Raw genomic sequence first — 21,222 nt, 5'->3', positions numbered from 1 at the left:
TGAAAATGTTGAGACTATTTGAAAATGTTGCTTAAAAAGCAGAGTGACTGGCCAATGTGCTAATTTGTTGGTAGCAGAGTGAGAAGTAAGGCATTGGCACGACAAGCTTCAGTGAGCAGCGGCTCAGCAAAAAGTACAGGTAAGCTTAGGTAAAGTCCTTTTAACTTTCCCCTTGATCTTAGAGCAGTTGAGACAGCAGTTAGGGCAGTGGCATGCTCCTCCGCAGGATGTGGGAGACCATTGTCCCTGATGACATCTGTGTGAAGTGCACCCAGCTGCAGCTCCTAGGAGACTGTGTTAGGGAGCTGGAGCTGGATGTACTTAGGATCATCCGAGATGCTGAGCGCATCATAGATAAGAGTTTGAGTGAAGTGGTCACATCTAAAATGCAGGCAGAGGGTAGCTGGGTGACCACCAGGAAAGGCAAAGGGAGTTGGCAGAGAGTGCAAAGAATCCCCTGTGGCCATTCCCCTCGAAAACAAGTATACCTTTTTGGATACTGCTGCGGGGGGGATGACTGTTCAGGGGAAAGCACCAGTAGCCAAGTTGGTGGTACTACAACTGGCTCCAGGGTACAGCAGGAAAGGGTAAAGGTAAACAGGACCTAAGTGATAGGAGATTCGATAGCTAGGGGGACGGACAAGAGATTCTGTGGCCACCAACAGGAATCCAGGATGGTGTGTTGCTTCCCGGGTGACAGGGTCCAGGATGTCACTGAGCGGCTGCAGAACGTTCTCAAGGGGGAGGGTAAGCAGCCAGAAGTCAATGTGCACGTTGGTACAAATGACATGGTAGAAATAGGGATGAGGTCCCGCGGAGTGATTATAGGGAGCTAGGAAAAAGTAAAACCAGGACCTCAAAGGTGGTAATCTTCTGACTACTTCCAGTGCCATGGCTGGTGAGGGCAAGAACAGGAGGATATGGCAGATGAATGTGCGGCTAAAGAATTGGTGCAGGGGCAGGGATTTGGATTTCTGGATCATTGGGATCTTTTCTGGGGCATTGGGGTGAGATCCTCAACAGCAGGGAGGCAAGTGCAAGGCTGAAATCAGAAATAGCAACTTGAAGAGAAAGGTCAGGATGGAACAAGACAGGGAGTGAGGAATGTCTGTTGGATTAAATTGCATCTATTTCAATGCAAGAGGGCTGACAGGTAAAGCCGATGAACTCAGGATGTGAATAGGTACGTAGGCCTGGGATATTATAGCTATTACAGAAACATGGCTAAGGGAGGGACAGGACTGGCAGCTTAATGTGCCAGGGTACAGGTTCTTTAGGCGGGACAGAGGTAGAAGAAAGACAGGAGGGGGAGTTGCATTTTTGATTAAGGGGAGTATCACAGTAGTAGTCAGAAAGAACTGAGGGATCATCCTTTGTGGGTGGCACTAAGAAATAAGAAGGGGATGGTGGCGTTATTGGGGTCGGACTATAGGTCCCCAAACAGTCAACGGGAAATAGAGAAACAAATATGCAGGGAGACTGGGGAGACTTACAGGAGCAATAGGCTTGTCACAGTGGGGGATTTAATTTTCCTAACACACACTGGGACTGACAAAGTGTTAAGGGCTTAGATGGGGTGGAATTTGTTAAATGTGTTCAGGAAAGTTTCCTTAAGCAGTATATAGAGGGTCCTACTCGGGAAGGGGCAAAACAGGCAGTCAAGGGTACAGGCAGCTGGGATCAAGGGAATCCCTGGCAGTATATAGGGAATACAGGAGTTTACTGAAGGAAATCAGGAGGGTGAAAAGGGGGCATGAGATAGCTTTGGCTGAGAAGATTAGGGTGAATCCAAAGAGATTCTTAAGTATATTAAAGGAAAATGAATATCTAGAGAGAGAAAAAGGCCCCTCAAGGACTAAAGGGGACATGTATGTGTGGAACCGCAGGGGATGGGTGAGGTCCTCAATGAATATTTCTCCTCTGTGTTTACCATGGAGAAGGACATGAAGACTTGGGAACTTGGGAACAGTCTATATCACAGTACAGGTGGTGTTGGAAGTACCGGAAATGTACAAAGGTGGATAAATCTCCTGGTCCTGACCAGATATATCCAAGAACTCTTGCAAGAGGCTAGAAAAGAAATTGTGGTGGCCCTGGAAATATATTTGCATCATCTTTAGCCACAGGTGAAGTCCCGGAAGACTGGAGGTGGCGAATGTTGTGCCCTTATTCAAGAAGGACTGCAAAGAAAAACCCTGGGAATTATTGACCAGTAAGCTTAACATCTGTGGTTGGTAAGTTACTTGAGAAGATTCTGAGGGAAAAGATATACACGCATTTGGAAAGACAGGGTTTGATTTGGCTTTGTGCGTGGGAGATCATGCCTCACAATTTTGTTACAATTCTTTGATGAAGTGACCAGGAAGGTTGATGAGGGCAGGGCAGTAGACGCGGCCTATATGGATTTCAGTAAAGCCTTTAATAAGGTTCCACATGGTAGGCTGCTCTGAAAGGTTAAATCACATGGAATCCAGGGAGAGCTGGCAAATTGGATACACAATTGGCTTAATGATAGGAAGCAGAGGGTAACAGTGGAAGGATGCTGGTCAAACTGGAGGCCTGTGACTCGTGGTGTGCCTCAGGGGTTTGTTACCTGTAATTGATAATTTGGACGAGAATGTACAAGGCATGATTAGTCAGTTTGCAGATGATACTAAAATAGCCTTCCTCACTGTCCACGATTTTGCCTATCAGAAGTAGCAGCAGGGTCTTGATCAGCTGGGGAAGTGGGCCTAGAAATGGCAAATGGAGTTTAATATAGATAAGTTTAAGGTGTTGCATTTTGGTAAGTCAAATCCAGGTCGAGAGTTTCATGGTGAATGGTCGGGCCTTAAGGAGCGCAGTGGAAGAGAAGGACCTTGGAGTTCAGGTGCACGGTCCTCTGAAAGTGGAGGCACAGGTAGACAGGGCAGTGAAGGCGGCTTTTGGCACACTGGCCTTCATCGGTCAGGGTATTGAATATAGAAGTCGGGGAGTTATGATGCAGTTGTACATGACGTTGGTGAGGCCACACTTGGAGTATTGCGTCCAGTTTTGGTCACCTTGCTATAGGAAGGATGTTATTAAACTGGAAAGAGTGCAGAAGAAATTTACAAGGACGTTGCCAGGACTCAAGGGACTGAGTTATAGGGAAGAGGTTGGACAAGCTGGGACTTTTTTTTCTTTAGACTGTAGGAGACTGAGGGGGGGATCTTACAGAAGTGAATAAGATCATGAGAGGCATGGATAGGGTGAATGCACTTCGTCTTTTTGCCCAGAGTTGGGGAATCGATGACGAGAGGGCATCAGTTTAAGATAAGAGGGGAAAGAATACATGGGAACCTGAGGAGCAATTTTTTTTTTTTTTCCCACAGAGGGCAGTACACATATGGAATGAGCTGCCAGTGGAAATGGTTGAGGGAAGTACATTAACAACATTTCAAAGGCATTTGGACAAATATGTGGATAAGAAAGGTTTAGAAGGATATGGGCCAAGTGCAAGGAAATGGGGTTAGCGTGGATGGACATTTTGGTCGGCACGGATCAGTTTGGGCCAAAAGGTCTGTCTCCATGCTGTAGGACTCTGTGACTCTATAACAACTGCTACCATTTTCTTTTGAACTAGGTAGGACTCCAGCCAGTGGATTGCTTTCCCCAATCTCTATTTGGCTTCAAATATTGCTACAGTCCCTTGAAGTCATATTATAACAAATGCTATCTTGTTGTCAAGCACAGTCATTCTCTCCTCATCGCTGGAACTATTAAGGTTATAAAGTCTGAGACCAGGTGGCCCAAACAGCACCCAAATTGAACATCAGCGAGCAGTTATTGGTGTGCAAGTACCAGTTAGTAGTTACATTAGAACAGTTTGGCTAGACGTATAGCTAGTTCTGCAACACAAATCCATAGAAGTGCAGCCAGGTATTGTCAGGACTCATACATGCTACCCACAGATCTGTATACTCATGAGGTTGCCTCCACAACCGACTTTTCCTTTCCCACAGACTCATCCAGCCTGATTGTGTACACAGTCCTTCATGTTTAAATTGGAGCAGTATTCATGTTTTTTGCTATTTGTGACAAGTCCATGCCCCATTCCCCACAGATAATAAGAAATTGGTGTATGCACTCAGCTGTTTCTTGATATCATGTGCAGTGACATTGATTGTAATCTGGAGGTCATATCCAGCTATTGTTCCAGTAATGAGAGATCATAATTTACCATTTCCTTCTCCTGAGTGAGGAAATTAAAAGTCCACACTCCATATTCACAACAGTCTCTGCTCCACTATTCCACCACAGCCTCCCTCTCTCTCTTTCCAGTGCAAAGGGGCAGTTGGGTACACAGGTTGATTTTCTCCCCACTCTAATTCTCTGCTAATGGGCTGAAGTATGTTTATTTCAACACAAGGTCTTAAAAGATCAGGCAGATGAGCTTAGAACCTGGAATGTACATGGGACTATGACGTTGTGGCCATTACAGAGACTTGATTGAGAGGGGGACAGGACTGGCTGCTCAACATTCCAGGGATTCATTGTTTTAGATGAAATAGAAAGGAAGGCAAAAGAGGTGGAGGAGTTGCATCAATAATCAGGCAGAACATTACATCTGCACTCAGGGAAGACATACTGGAGGGCTCACTCACTAACAATAGCTGTCCGCACAACTCGAGTTAGCCTGATGTAACAATCCAAAACTACAGCCTTTCAAGTTCTGATTTGCGCAGAATGGACAGTAAATCACAGCAACAATTACTCTGGCGCCCACTGGCTAACCATCTGCTGAATAAAACTTTTAATAGGAGTTGTCCAATTTCCTCAACTAAACTACTATGAGCTGGCAGATTGCTTGTGAAGACAGAATCTTTATTGAATTTTTAAAAATTTAGTCTCTCCAAATTCAAAAAGGAAACAGGGATTGAGGTTGAAAGATTAAGATGTTAAAAATGTAAATTAACATGCGATGATTTTTATGAAAAGCTTTTAATGTCAGATGCAACTGATGTTACAAAGGGAAAGCCAGATGTATGGAAAAGAGACAGAGTTTCACTTTGTTCTTTTCTGGGTATTAACTTCACAATCATTACAATCCAGGAAGAGGACATTCGGCCCATCATATCCGTACCACCTCTCCACAGGAGCAATTCACTTAATGTCATTCTCTTGCCTTCACTGTGTAACCCTGAACATTCTTACTTTTCAAATAACAGTCTCCCTTTTGAATGTTTCAATCAAACTTCCCTCCACCATATACAAACATATAAATTGAGAGCAGGAATAGGCCACTCAGCCCCTTCAATCTGCTGAATAAGGTTCTGGCTGATTTGATTGTTTTACAATCCCACTTAGTCTGATGATCTTTCGCCCATTTACCAATAATCAATCACTATCTTAAAAATACTTTTTTAAAAAAAGTGCTTCCACAGCCTTTGGAGGGAAGAGAGATCAAAAGACTCAACTCAGAAAGAAATGCTCCATATGTCTCTTCTGCTTTATATATTTCAAGAAGCTCTTGGCTGTTTCATATTCCTCACTAGTTTGCCCTTGTTTATTTTTTCTCTATTATCATTTTCATTGTCCTTTGCTAGATTCTGAATTTATCCCAGTCTTCAGGGCTATCACTGACTTTAGGCTCCTTATTAGCTTTTTACTTTCAACTTAATACCTACTCTCTAACTTCCTTGGTTAGCCATGGTTTCCCTCCATACTGGGATGTATTTTTGCTAGAATCATGAATTATCTCCTTAAAATGTCTGCCACTGCTTGCTTACTGTGTTTTCGGCTAATCTATCTGTTTAGTTCACTTTAGCTAACTCTAGCCTCATTTCATTGTAACCCTCCTTTAAGTTAAACACAGTTGTTTTCAATTCAAGTTTCTCATTCCTCGAACTGTACATTAAATTCTATCACGTAATGATCACTACTTCTTAGGGGATCTTTTACTCAGGAGATCATTTATTAAACCTGCCTCTTTACCCATTACCAGATCTAAGATAATCTGATCCCTGGTTGGCTCCAATGACATATTGCTCTAGGAAACTATCCTTAATACACTCTATTAATTTGTTGACATAGGTACCCTTTTCACTTTGATTTACCAATCAACATGAAGATAAAGTCACCTATAATTATTGCTTTATTCTTTTCACATGCTCCTATTATTTGATGATTTATAACCTTTTGCACAGAGTGACTACTGTTTGGGGATCTGTACACTATCTATCGATGTCTTCTTTCCCTTGCTGTGGTTTACCTCCACCCAAATGGATTCGACATCATCTGAGCCTAGATCATCTCTCACAACTGTCCTCATTTCATCTCTTATTAACGGTGCTACCCCACCACCTTTTCCATCCCTACGGTCTCTAAAGGTCAAATATCCTGAACAGTTCTGATCTGCTTGTAACCATGTTCCCATAATTTCTATGAAATCATATTCATTTGCCTCAAGTTGCACCATCAGTTCATGTATCTTATTCTGAATGCTTCATGTATCAAGATACAAGTCTTTAAGTTTGTTCTATTACCAAATTTCCCTACACTTTTATGGCCTTGTGGGACAGTATGATATTCACACATTCTGTCCCTTCCTTTTATCTTCTACCTTTTCAACCCTATCACTAACCTGCAATCCTACCTTCTCCATTACCTTTTGATTTATAATTTTTCATGCAACTTAACCCACCCCCCAGCTATTTAGTTTAAAGACCTACCTACAGTCCTAGTTACGTGATTTGCCAGGACCCTTGTTCCAGCTTGATTCAGACAGAACCTGTCCCATCTGAACAGTTGCCAATGTCCTGTGAAATTGTTTCTCCTACACCAATCTTTTAGCCACACATTTACCTCTTTAATCCGTTGACCCTATGCCAACTGGCTCATGGCTTAGGCAGCAATCTGGAGATTACCTTTTTGATTCTGCTTTTAAATTTAGACACTAGCTGTTCATATTCCCTCAGCAAAACCTCTTTTCTCTTTCTACCTATATCGTTGACACCTATGTGGGACATGACAACTGGATCTTTCACCTCCCACTCCAAGTTCCTCTGCAGCCCAGATGGGAGATCTTGAACTTGGGCACCAGGCAGGCAGAGCCTTTGCGACTCTCAATCCTGGCCACAGAACAGTACCTATTCCCCTGACTGTACTATCCCCACTTACTGGATCTCTCTACCTGCCTCGCCTCACAGCCACACCCACCTATCCCTGACCACTGACTGAATTTGATGTAGTTAATCTAAGGAATGTGACTGCCTCCCAAAACAGTGTCCAAGAAACTTTCTCCCTCCCTGATGTGTCGCAGTGTTCAAAGCTTAGACTCCAGCTCATCAACTTTGAGCGGAGTTCCTCAAGCAATCAACACTCACTACAGATGTGGTCACCATGAACCACAGTATGGTCCACCAGCTCCCATATCATGCAGGTACAACACATTGCCTGGCCCAGCATTTCTACTTTATTTACTTAGTTCTTAATTTGTTTTGTGAAAAATTTCTTACTGCTGTACTGGTTTGTAATCTGTAAATATTTCGCCTAGACCTGCTCTCCACTCTGCAAATGGATCCTCAACCTCCTGACCAGCAGACAGCAATGATAAGCAACAATACCTTCTCCACAATAATCCTCAACACCAGTGCCCTGCAAGGCTGCCTACTCAGCCCCTTACTATACCCCTTATACACTCACAACTATGTGGCCAAATTCAGCTCTAACTCCATTTACAAATTTGCTGACGACACCACCATAGTGGGTCAGATCTCATACAATGACGAGACAGAGTACAGGAAAGAGATAGAGAGCTTAGTGACATGGTGTAAAGACAACAATCTCTTCATCAATGTCAGCAAGACAAAGGAGCTGGTCATCGATTTCAGGAAGTGGAGTGGAGGGCATGCCCCTGTCTGTATCAACAGTGCTGAGGTGGAGATAGAGTCATAGAGAGTAGAGTCATGAATAACACAGCATGGAAACAGGCCCTTTGGCCCAAACTGGTCGATACTGACTCTGGTGCCCACTCAGCTACTTCCAATTCCCGCATTTGGTCCGTGTCCCTCTAAACCCTTCCCATCCATGTACCTAATCTAAATGTTTTTTTAAATGTTGCCATTGTACCTGCCTCAATCAGTTTCTCTGGCAGCCCATTCCATATACGCACCACACTGTGTAAGGAAGTTGCCTCCCCAGGTCCTTCTTAAATCTTTGTCCTCTCACCGTAAACATATGCCCCTCTAATTTTCAATTCCCCATTCCTGAAGAAAAGACTATATGCATTCATCCTATCCATGGCTCTCATGATTTTATACACCTCAATAAGGTCACCCCTCGTTCTCCTACGTTCCAAGGGATAATGTCCTATCCTGTCCAACCTCTCCCTATAAATCAGGCCTACCAGTCCTGGCAACATCCTCGTAAATCTTCTTTGCACACTTTCCACTTTAACTATGTCTTTCCTATAACAAGGTGACCAAAGCTATCCACAATATTCCAATTGCGGCCTCACCAACGACTTATACAACTGTAACATAACGTCCCAACTCCTTTACTCAATGCCTTGACAGATGAAGGCCAGCGTGCTAAATGCCTTCTTCACCATCCTGTCCACCTGCGACGCTGCTTTCAACAAACTATGTATTTGTACTCCTAGGTCCCACAATACTCCTTAGGACCTTCCCATTTACTGTATAAGTCTTACCTTGGTTTGACTTTCCAAAGTGCAACACCTCACACTTATCTGTATTGATCCTCAGCCCAATTCCCCATCTGATCCAGATCCCTCTGTAATTTTTGATAACCTTCATCACTGTCAACGATACCTCTTAATTTTGTATCATCTGCAAACTTACTAATCATGCGTTGTACATTCACAATCAGATTATTTATGTAAATAACAAATAACAACGGTCCCAGCACCGACCCCTGTGGCACACCACTGTCAAAGGCCTCCAGTCCAAGAAACAACATTCAAACATCACCCTCTGCTTCCTACCATCGAGTGAACTTTGAATCCAATTAGCTAGCTCTCCCTGGATCCCATGAGACCTAACCTTCATGACCAGCCTGCTGTGTGGGACCTTGTCAAAGGCCTTCCTAAAGTCCAGATAGACAACATCCACTGCCCTACCCTCATCTATCCTCTTGGTTACCCCTTTGGAAAACTCAAAGATTTGTCAGACATGACTTACCGTACACAAATCCATGCTGATTATCTCTAATCAGACCCTGACTATCCAAATATTGGTTGATCCTGTCCCTCAGTATCCTCTCCAATAACTTGCCTACCACTGATGTCAGGGTCACTGGCCTGTAATTCCCTGGCTGGTCTTTGCTCTCTTTCTTAAACAATGAAACAACATTAGCCACCCTCCAGTCTTCCGGAACTTCAGCAGCGGCTAAAGGTGAAGCAAAAATCTCTGCCAGGGCCTCTGCAATTTCTTCCCTAGCCTCCCACAACATCCAAGGATAGACTTGATCAGTCCAGAATCTAGGGGACTGTAGAAACTCAGTCCTTCAATGTGTTTATAAATCTGTCAATCTCTCTACCTTAAACGACAAAGTTGTGAAAGAATATGAGGATACTGTGGATGCTCAGCCATGATCATATTGCATGATGAGCAGGTTTGGTGGTCTGAATGGCCTACTCCTGTTCCTATGGTCCTACACTCCAAATCCTTTACAATAAAGGTTAATATACCACTCTTCATCCAGAACCGAAGTCTTATCACTTCCACAATATCAAAAGCAAGTAGCAGTAGCTAAAAGTCAATGGAAACTCAACTGCTCCGTGAGGTAATCTTACTGTAGTGTTTACTAGAATTAAATTACATTCATCTAATGTTGCTATTAATATTCCCAAAGCGGGGAGAAAAACATTAAGCTGTTTAACAACTTTGACAAAACCACCAGGGACTGTTGGCAGTCTGTCACATTACACAGCAGACGTAATCTACAATGATATATATTTGTAATGTTTTACAAGATACCACTGCAGCTTTTGACAGATTGAAAACTCTGGTGAAACTGTAATACAGGCACATTTTAAATCCAGAGAATTACAGTCATAGAGATCTACAGCACAGAAAAGGGTCCTTTGGCCCATCAATTGTGTCAGTCAAAAACAAACTCCTCACTATTCTAATCCCACATTCCAGTAGCTGGCTGTAGTCTTGTATGCCTTAGCATTACAAGTACACATAAATATATCTAAATACATCTTAAATGTTATGAGGTTTTCTGCCTCTTAACTACTCTCTGAAATGGCCTAGCTAGCTTATCAATCGCTACGAAGTCTCAACAACTGGATCCTCAGCTTTCTGACCCACAGATCGCAATCAGTGAGGATAGGTAACTGCACCTCCTCCACAAATAACACGCAACAATGGAGCCCCCCAAAGGATGTGTCTCAGCCCCCTACCGTACTCCTTGTACACACACGACTGTGTTGCCAAATTCCAAACAAATGCCATCTACAAGTTCGCTGGCGACACCACTGTAGTAGGACGGAAATCTAACGACGACAAGTCAAACTACAGGAGGGAGATACAGGGCTTGGTGATGTGGTGCAATGAAAACAATGTCTCTCAATGTCTGCAAAACTAAAGAACTGATCATTGACTCCAGAAAGAAAGGAGGAGAACACACCCTATCAACATCAGCAGAACTGAGGTTGAGACGGTGGACAACATCAAGTTCCGCGGAGTGACGATAATCGACAACGTGTACTGGAATTCCCACATAGATGCGACAGTCAAGGAGGCACAACAAACGCCTCTTCTTCCTCTGGTGGCTCAAGAAATTTGGCATGTCCATGAGGTCCCTCACCCAACTTCTACAGATGCACCATTGAAAGCATACTGTCCGTTGCATAACAACCTGGTATAGCAACTGCTCTGCCGAAGACCGTTAAGAAACTACAGAAGGTGCTGAGCACAACCCAGACCATCACAGAAACCAACCTTCGATCCATGTACTCTATTTACACTGCTCACTGCCGCGGAAAGGCTGCCAACATCAAAGACCCATCACACCCCTGTAATGATCTCCTACAAACCCTTCCGTCAGGCAGAAGATACAGAAGCCTGAACACACGCACCAGCGGTGTTGTTGTGCAGTGCTAGAGTCCCTACCTCTGAACCAGGAGGCCCTGGTTCAAGACCCACCTGCTCCAGATGTGTGTTATAACACCCCTGAAACGCTTTGTCCCCAGGTCAGAGGGAGGTGTTTTAAAAAACTGAATTTGCCAATTTATGTCCAAGGGGAAAGAGCTCTGTTTGATAAAAAGAACAGCCTTTGATGGCTGAAGATAAGAGACAGTACAAAACTAAAAGTATTTTTTTTAACTACAAAAATAGCATACATCCTAAGATAGGAAAGTGCAAAGAATAGCAGAGAGTGACAGAAAGCACAGCAAAAGGCCTTTTTCTTTCTCATGTAGCATGCCAGCTCCCTCCAAGAGCAGCTCTTGCAGGTGGAATATGGGTTTTCTTTAGGTAGCAGGCATTTGCTAGCACCTACAGAATCTGTCCCAGTGAGAGTCAGCACCATCAGGAAATGAAAGGAGGTAGTGATTACTTTGCAACTCTGTACCATAGAGGAGTGAGGAAGCTCAATCATTCCACATGTTCAGGACAGAGGCATCTAGAGACTAATATTAGTGTCTTGATGATATTATCAGGGGATATAGAGGTAGTTAAGGAAAGTGGCATTGAGACAAGTCATCAGCTGTGGTCTAAATGAATGGCAGAGTAGAACAGACTTGATGGCTGAATGGCCTACTTATGATCACAGTAGTTATTCATACAGTGGTAGCAGTGTTCAAAAATCTCATGGAATAGTCTATGGGTCAGAACAAAAACCAGGAGGATATTGAGAAAGCAGCTGATTGGGAAAGATTTTTTTCTATGATTGAACAAATGGGGAGTCAATAGCCTAGTGGTATGATAATACCACTGGGCTACCAGTTAATCCAGAGATCCAGGTAACGCTCCAGGGACCCAGGTTTGAATTTTGCCATGGCCAATAGTAGAATTTGAATTCAGTAAAAATCCAGAACTAAGAGTCTAATGTTGACCATGAATCCATTATCAATTGTCAGAAAAACCCATCTGGTTCACTAATGTCCTTTAGGAAAGGAAACTGCCATACTTACCTGGTCTGGCCTATGTGTGACTCCATGCCCTCAGCATGGCGTTTGACTCTTAACAGCCCTTTGGGAAATTAGGGACAGACAATAAATGCTAGCCTAGCCAGAGATGCCCACATCCTGTTAATGAATAAAGAAAAATGATTTTAAAGCATCAAGCCTCTGCAGCCCTTAAACCACGTAATCCTAAGCTTCATGTGCTGAACAAGGCGGCTGCTGGAACAGATCACCATGTTTACTGCTCAGGAGTTGATTCGTTCCTTTCCCAGCCGAGGGTGTTGAGAACAACTGCACTGTATTCTTCCTCCCTATGACCCCACCCAAACCACACGGAAAGAGTAACTGAACAGGTGGCAGCAGCATGTGGTCACCAAGCAGAACAATTCAGCAGAATCAGACAGGGAGAAAATTAGTAGGAAAATAAACAAAATCCTAGTGAAACAACTTTTGGCAGTCAGGAGCAGGACATCTGCCCTCAAGTTCCTCACCCAAAGCTTAAACTACAAACTTTAAACTATAACGTAAATACTTGAAGGCTAAATTTAACAAGCTATACACTCTGGTCTGGTGACTGGGTATATCATGTACAATATACTATTGGGAAATAGCATCTTTTTTAACCTATTTTCTAATCAACTTGTTCAGAGGTGTTATTACATCTCCCTCTTGGAGGGAGCTGGCATGGTACATGTGAGGGAAAAGGGCCTCCTGCTGTGCTTTCTGTCACGTTCTGCTATCCTTTGCACCTTCCTATCTTATAGAATGTACGCTATTTTTGCAGTTTAAAAAAAGTCTTTTAAAGGGACAAATGGACTTTGAACCTGGGTTTTCTGGCTCAAAGGCAGGGATACTACCACTGCACCACAATTTTATCATGCATTTATATTAACACAGTAACCTCAATAGCAGTTGGGAATGTATAAAGTCTATGCGAACTGCAGTTTTTGGACATATTATGAGATGAATTCCTTCACAAAAGACTGATATTAAGTTGTTTATAAAGGACATGGTTTTTGCACCATATAACCCAAGGTAGATTCTGGAATACTTTAAGGCCATAAAGCCACCTGTTAGATAAACAAAGAAAGATTGAGCTCAACATTTAATTGTTTCTTCGGGTCTTGTGGCACAACAGTAAAGGCCCTCCCTCGAGGCCATAACATATGGGTTCAAGTCCCACTTTATCTTTCGGTTGTGTTATAACCTGTCCACACAGGTTGATTAAAAACAGTTTTAACTGTTTGTTGAGATAATTGTACAGATTTGAAGATGATTACAGAATACGGAGTAACTGCTTTCTTTCCATTTTCAAAATCATGTTGCTTCTAAAACAAAAAAAATTCTGCAGTGATTGCCCAGTCTGCGTTTCGTCTCACCAATGTAGAGGAAACCACATTGTACACAGCAAATAGACTAGACCGAGAGAAGTGCAGGTAAATCACTGCTTCAACTGGAAGGTGCATCTGGAGCCTTGGATAGTGAGGAGTTTGCTGAGTTTTTCCAGCAATTTCCAAATCTGTTTCTGATTTCCAACACCCACAGTTCTTTGGTTTTTTGATTAGTGAAGTAATATGCCTAAATCACTCTCCCAGTGACATATTCATGCTGGAAAAAGGAATCATAGACCCACTGGATTCCACTCATGTCAAGATCCTCCCGCGATCTCGAGTGCAAAAACTGTATCTTCTAGAGACAGCTGCATTATGAAAACCAGCTGACATCCTAACAATAGCACAGTAGACCCAAAATAAGAAATAGAGAAAAAAAACAGAATGCGAGAGAAACTTGGCAGATCAGGTGGTATCTGTGGAAAGAAAAACAGAGTTAAGGGTTTGAGCTTGAGGTGACTCTTCTTCAGAAATTTTCTTCTGAAGTCATACCAAAATCAAAGTGTTAACTCTGTTTCTCTCTCTAAAGAATGCTGCCAAACACACCAAACGTGGCAAGCAGTATGTTCAAGACACAGTCAGAACAACAGGATTGAAAACAGCTGGCCGATTATGTGATATTAAAAAGGCACAAAGTCCTTGAACATGCAGGTATGGGATTCCTGTTCATGTTCTGTTGTACGTTATCTCCACATGTTGAATAATTGTGATATATTTTGAGACTCTGGCAGGTTGCCTTTCCTTTCTCAGTTAATTTTTACTTCATTTCATTGCACTTTTTGATTTACTGTATGTTTGTGTCACTAAGGTTTTGGAGCAGATTTGTAGCTCGGGTTGTGGGTGTTGAGGTTGGTTGGCTCGCCGAGCTGGTTTGTTGTTCCGCAGACGTTTCGTTACCATGCTGGGTAACATCATCAGTGCAGCTTCTGATTAAGCGTCGGTGTGTTTTCCCGCCTGGTTTTTAAACTCTGGAGTCCGTTGAGCTGGATTGACTCACCTCCGATTTTCCTTCATAGTGGAGTGTATATGGGGTCGAGTTCTATGTGTTTATTAATAGCTTTCCTCGTGGAGTGCCAGGCTTCTAGGAATTCCCGTGCCTGTCTCTGCTTAGCTTGTCCCAGAATTTTGGTGTTGTCCCAGTCGAATTGGTGGTTCTCCTTGTCCATGTGGATTGAGACGAGTGAGTATTGGTCGTGTCTTTTTGTAGCCAGTTAGTGTTCGTGTACCCTTGTTGTTAGTTTCCTTCCTGTTTGTCCGATGTAGTGTTTCTAACAGTCTCTGCAGGGGATCTTATAGATGACATTGGTCCTGTCCATGGCAGGGAGAGGGTCTTTAGTTCAGGTGAGCAGTTGTTGTAGGGTTGATGTGGGCTTGCGTGCCACTCTGATGCCCAGCGGTCGTAGGAGTCTTGTGGTTAGTTCTGATGTGTTCCTGATGTAGGGTAGTGTGCTGAGTGTGTCGGGGCGTGTAGTATCTTCCTGATGTTTTTCATATAGGCATCTTCTGACCCAGTTTTTTGGATATCCATTCTCCTTGAAAACCTGGAAGAGGTATTCTTCTTCCTCTTGGCGTAGTTCTGTGTTGCTGCAGTGTATTGTTGCCCATTTAAATAGTGTTCGCACACAGCTTCGTTTGTGTGTGTTGGGATGGTTATTGTTGAAGTTCAGTACCTGGTCCGTGTGTGTGGCTTTTCTGTGTACTTTCCTTTGGAGTTCCCCACTTGTCTTGTGCTCTACCATGACGTCCAGGAATGGGAGCTGTTTGTTCTTCTCCTCCTCTGTGGTGAATTTTATTCCAGTGAGGGTGTTGTTTATAAGTTTGTGTGTCTCCTCTGGTTTGGTCCGTTTAATAATGACAACGGTGTCGTCCAAGTGTTTGTGTCACTTTCCCATGATGGTTAATGATATCCCTCTGCTTTTACTGCATCCATCTTAAACCTATTGGGCTTGCTAGTTGTAGAGTTCCACAGATATTGATTGTTCATTTACAAACTACCTAAAACGGCACATTTCGTAAATTAGGCTAAATGCTGAATACTGTCAGGTTAATTAGCCATAGAGAGCATCACAGCTGATTTCAGTCCAGGTTTAACCTGACATCTGTGCACGTGGCATGGGTTTTTGGATAATGAGTAGGAGTGGGAACCTTTTACCTAAATACTTTTGACAGTGGTTTCTACTGAGGCATCAAAGGATAGTAGTTCTATCTAGGACAGACATTTTCTATTTAAATACTGCAGTCTAGCACCTGCCGTCAGTTATAAAAATTGTATCTCCCAAGTGGTGTGAAGGCATTATGTGAAATGACATTGCAGTTTCTTATTTTCCAAAAGACATCTCTGTCTGCTTTTGAGGTTTTTAAATATGATATTTTTAAGATGAAATGATCAAGGAGCATAAGAGTCACAGCCTCATATAACCATGCTTTTCTGAATCTTTCACCCATACTGCTTCATTACGCCCAAAAAAAGGACTGAATGAACCCTGGTTGACACCAGGTCAGAGCTATATCAGAATACTGCTTTAATTTACAACAGGATGACGATACTGATCAGACTTGCTCAATTCCATTTTACCAACTTATCTTCACAAACAAATGCAAAACAAAGAAACTTCCTCACTTTCCCACAAGTGGGCCATCTTTCTTGATTTAGAAGACAGTTCATAAGTATTCTCCTTCACTTTTAATCACCTCCACTTCAGCAAAAGCTTAAAGCTCTTTCAACTTCCTTCAATAAACAAAATAGTCTTTTTGTTTTCCCTTTATTCCCCCTCACCAAAAGCCTCACTGCCTGCTTTTGAGGTTTTTCTATTTTTATTATTCAAAGTCAACTAGAAAATGGCCCCAATCTCTATTGCTGAGTGTCTAGAACCAGTAACTCTCCAACAGGAGAGGCTGAGTAGGCTGGAGCTTTTTCCTCTGGAGCATCAAAGGTTGAGGGATGGCCTTTTAAAGATTTATAAAATCATAAGGGGCACGGATAGGGTGAATGTCCAAGGTCTTTTTCCTACGGTACGGAATCCAAAACTGGAGGGCCTAGGTTTAAGGTGACAGAGCAAAGATTTAAAAGGAACCTGAGGAGCAACTCTTTAATGCAAAGGGTGGTGCACATGTAAAACAAGCTGCCACGGAAGGTGGTGGAGGCTGGTGCAATTTAAAAGGCATCTGGGTGCATATATGAATAGGAAGGGTTAGAGGGATATGGGTCAAATGCTGGCAAATAGGATTAGATCAATTTAGGGAATCTGGTGGGCATGGACGAGTTGCACTGAAGGGTCCAGACCCGAAACGTCAGGCTTCCTGCTCCTCTGATGCTGCTTGGCCTGCTGTGTTCATCCAGCTCTACACCTTGTTATCTCAGATTCTCCAGCATTGGCAGTTCCTACTATTCTCGGACCGAAGGGTCTGTTTCGTTATGACACAATGGGGGTCTGACACTGTGACCTGCTGTGTTTCTCCAGCACTTGATGTTTGTTATTTCAGATTTCCAGTATCCAGGGCATTTTGCTTTTGTTAATGGACCGCAGTCTCTGTGGTGTATACAGAATATAACTACCCAGCCATAAGGAATACCATACCTGCACCGGGGTCGTTTCCAATCAGGACCAGTGGCCGATTCAAGATTCAGATGCGGTTCAGGTCTGGGGTCCGGTCCAGTCCAGATCCGGGTTCGGGACTGGAGTCCGGTCCGGTGTCTGGGATTCGGGTCCCGGCTTATTTCGATGCTAAAGCCCCGGCCTCTGTTTCAAGTGGAGTCTGTGTCCCCACCCCCTGGGCTACACTGCAGTTCCCTCCCGGCCCGACGCGCTGCAACCAGCTGCCCGGACTGAGCTCTCTCACCACAGCTGCCGTCCACTCTGTCCCAGGCTCCGCGGTGCCCACAGCCCATGCAGGCCGCCGTTTCCACGGTAACCAGTCCCGAGAGAGCCCTCAAGCCCCCCCCATACAGTCTCCACCGCGTCCGCAATCACCGCGCCTGCGCTGTCCGAGGGGGACAAGCTGGCAGAGAAGTGCGCATGCTCTCTGCCGGTGTGAGGTCCTGCTGCTTGACAGAATGGCCGACATTATTAAAGTATCAGGACCTACTAATCTGTAGCACAACCTTCACTCGGGAATTAATTTTGTTGCAACAGATATAAGGATTTAGATGGTGAGACATTAATGATATTGCATAGAATGAGGCCAGTCATCCCGTTATGTCTATACTGCACCTTTTTCTTCAAAGTCCTATGTAAGTGTTTCTTGTAAGTATTTATCCAATTCTCTTTTCAAAGTTGTCACGACCTTCTAGCGTATTCGTAATTTAAGAAAAACATCATTCATATAGCACTCCTCATGCTCACAGGATGGCCAATTACACACTTAGTGAAGTACTTCTGAAATGGGGAACACAGCATTCACAAACATTATGATAATGACCAGATAATATTTTATGACGTTAATTGAGGCATAACTATTGTCCAGAACACCAACATAATTCTCCTGCCTTTTGGGATTTTTACATTACCCGAGACTGTTGCCAGAGTTTCAAAATACTGTTTCCGCATAAAAAAAGGTTATTGTCTTTGACAGAGCAGCACATTCTTACTAGTGTATGAGAATATCCATCTTGATTTCTGTGCTCAAGTCTTTACCGTATGACTTGAACACACATCGTTCTGGTTTGGAGGCAAGAATGCTACCAACTGAGCCATAGCTGACAGCACAAAGTTCACGACAACCGAATGAGTAAAATCAAAAGCAAAGTGCAGGAGAAACTCAGCAAGTCTGGCAGCATCTGTGTACAGAGAAACACAGTTAACACTATGTGGTAGGAATGCATGTTGTGGACAAGATATGAGGGAGTTGTAGACCAATATCAATAGGTGAATTGAATGGACAAAAATCTACAGGTGAAATATAATGTGAAGTTGTTCTCTTTGGCAGGAAAAATGAAAAAAATGATTATTTAAATGGAGAATGACTGCAAAATTATGAGGGGCAGAGGAATTTTAGTGTTTTAGTGCATGTAGGCACAAAAATTAGTGTGCAGATACAGCATGTATTCAAGAAAGCTAATGGGATGCTATCCTTTATTGCAAAGAGGAATTGAATATAAAAGTAAAGATCATAGCATCCCTACAATGCAGAAACAGGTCCTTTGGTCCAACAATTCCACACTGACCCTCAGATATCCCACCCAGACACATCCCCTGATAACCCACCTAATCTACACATCCCTGAACACTATGGACAATTTGCACATCCTAGGACTGTGGGAGGAAACCCACGCAGACATGGGGAGAACATGCAAACTTCACACAGACAGTCACCCAAGGGTGGAATTGAACCCAGGTTCCTGGTGCTGTGAGGCAGCAGTGCTAACCACTGAGTCACAATCCCATATTCATACTTCATTGATACTGGGCATTGATAAAATCAATTCTCGAATACTATGTGCATTTTGGTCTCTTTTTCGAGGAAAGATGTAAATATTTTGGAGGCTGTCCAGAGGAGGTTACTAGATTGATACCTGTAATGAGCAGATTGTTTTATAGGTTAGACAGGTTGGGCTTGTTTTCATTGGAGCTAAAAAGAGTAAGGATGATTTGGTTGAAATGCTTAAGATCCTGAATGGTCTTGACAATGTGGGAATGATGTTTCCTGTTGTGGATGAGTCCAGAACCACGGGACACACTTTTAAAATTAAGGATTGCCCTTTAGGGGACAAATTAGGAGAATTTTTTTCTTTCAGTGGGTTGTGTGACTTGGAAAGATTGATAGATAAATTCTTGTAAGGCAAGAGAATCAAAGTTTATCAAGGGTAAATGGGAATGTGGAATTTGAAACCCAAGCACATCAGCCATGACGTTATCAGGAGCAGGCTGAAGGGGCCAAATTGGTCTATGTCTGCTCCTATTTTGTATGTTCATATAAATTTGATAGAAATTTTCTTTGAAAGTGAATAGAGAATTGAGCAAGTGGTCTGTTTTGTACTGTAGAAAAAGGTGGGAAGGAGAAAGCAGAACACGAGGGAAGATCAGGCTGTACTTAAAGGAAAGGTTGGCAGTTTCTTTACCCAGAGAATGGTGAGACCGTGGAATTCTCTGCTGCAGGAAACTGCTGAGTCCAAAAATTTAAGACTTCAAGAAAGCTGTAGACATAGTTTGTAAGACTGAAGGCATAAAAGGGGAAACCAGGAGCAAGATAATGAGTTGGATGATCAGCCATGTTCACATTGAATGGTAGAGTAGGCTCGAAGGGCTCAAGGGCTTATTCCTGTTTCTGTATTATATATTCCTAACAATTAGAGGAAAAAGTTCTTGGTCTGCAATTGTTTAACTCAATGTTGAATCCTGAAGGCTGTAAAGTAACTAAATAGAAAATGAAGTGCTGCTGTTCCAGCTTCTGTTGGGCTTTATTGGAATCTGCACCAGGCCAAGAACAGTATGAGAGAGCGCAATATGGTGTATTGAAATAGAAGCAGCCAGAAGGTCAAGTTCATTGTTGAGGGCAAAGCTGAGATGTTCAACAAAGTAGTCACCCTGTTTATGTTTCATCTTCCAATGTAAGGCCGTAACATACAGGAGCAGAAATAGGCTAATTCAGTCCATCAAGTGTGCTCTGCCATTCAATAAGATCATGACTGATCTGATAATCCTCAACTTCACTTTTCTGCCTTTTCCCCATAATCCTTAATTCCCTTACGGCTGATCTTATAGTCTATTCTATACTTAATGACTTACCCTAAGGGGAAAGTGATGGCAGAGTGGTATTATTGATACACTATTAATCCAGAAACTCAGCTAATGTTCTGGGGACCTGGGTTCAAATCCTGCCAATGCAGATGGTGGAATTTGAATTCAATAATAATCTGGAATTAAGAGTCTACTGATGACCATGAAACCATTGCTGGTTGTCAGGAAAAACCAATCTGGTTCACTAATGTCCTTTGGACCTTACCTGGTCTGGCCTACACGTGACTCCAGATCCACACCAATGTGGTTGACTCTTAACTACCCTCTGAAATGGCCTAGCAAGTCACTCAATTCAAAGGAAACCAGGGATAGGCAATAAATGCTGGCCAGCCAGTGGTGCCCACATCCCACCAGTGAATAAAGAAAAAGCCTCTACAGTCCCCTGCTGTAAAGAATTCTACTGATTCAATTGCCAAGCAATGACCATCTAATCTAATCACTGTCCCTTAACATTCAATGGTGTTACCTTCATTTAATCCTCTACTGGCAACAGCCTTGGAGTTACCATTGACAGAAACTCAACTGGACTTGCCACATGAACATTTGTGGTGGCTCAGTGGTTAGCACTGCTGCCTCACAGCGCCAGGAACTTGGGTTCGATTCCACCCTCGGGCGACTGTCTGTGTGGAGTTTGCACAATCTCCCTGTTTCTGCGTGGGTTTCCTCCCACAGTCCAAAGATGTGCAGGCTAGGTGGATTGGCCATGCTAAATTGTCCGTAGTGTTCAGGGCCACTCACCATCCTGACTTGGAAATATAGTGCTGATCTTTCGCTGTTGCTCAAAATCCTGGAATTCCCTCCCAAAGGGCATTGTGGGTCCACCCGCAGCAGTTCAAGAAGGCAGCTCACCATCACCTTCTCAAGGGCAATTAAGGACAGGTAACTAAAACAAAGTTGCTGGAAAAGCTCAGCAGGTCTGATACATCTGTGAAGAAAAAATCAGAGTTAACGCTTCAGGTCTGGTGACTCTTCCTCACAA

At 43.2% G+C, this 21,222-nt stretch overlaps 1 protein-coding gene across 3 annotated transcripts in view; it reads right to left on the bottom strand.

Moving 5' to 3' along the window:
• The window catches only part of LOC109917987 (uncharacterized protein KIAA0513), a 123,166-nt gene extending 105,698 nt beyond the window's left edge, over positions 1-17,468 (bottom strand). For 2 of the 3 annotated variants that reach the window (XM_048605547.1, XM_020517885.2), the window contains exon 1: positions 17,085-17,468. The gene's annotated coding sequence lies outside the window, so the exon portion shown is untranslated. The remainder of the gene's footprint in view (positions 1-17,084) is intronic. The other variant, XM_048605543.1, reaches the window with a different exon arrangement.
• Positions 17,469-21,222: the final 3,754 nt, after the last annotated feature.

This window comes from Rhincodon typus, chromosome 15 (genome assembly GCF_021869965.1).
Source record: "Rhincodon typus isolate 14 chromosome 15, sRhiTyp1.1, whole genome shotgun sequence".
NCBI classification, from domain to species: domain Eukaryota; kingdom Metazoa; phylum Chordata; class Chondrichthyes; order Orectolobiformes; family Rhincodontidae; genus Rhincodon; species Rhincodon typus.
Note: the sequence above shows the minus strand (reverse complement) of the source record. Positions and strands in the feature narration are given on the sequence as shown.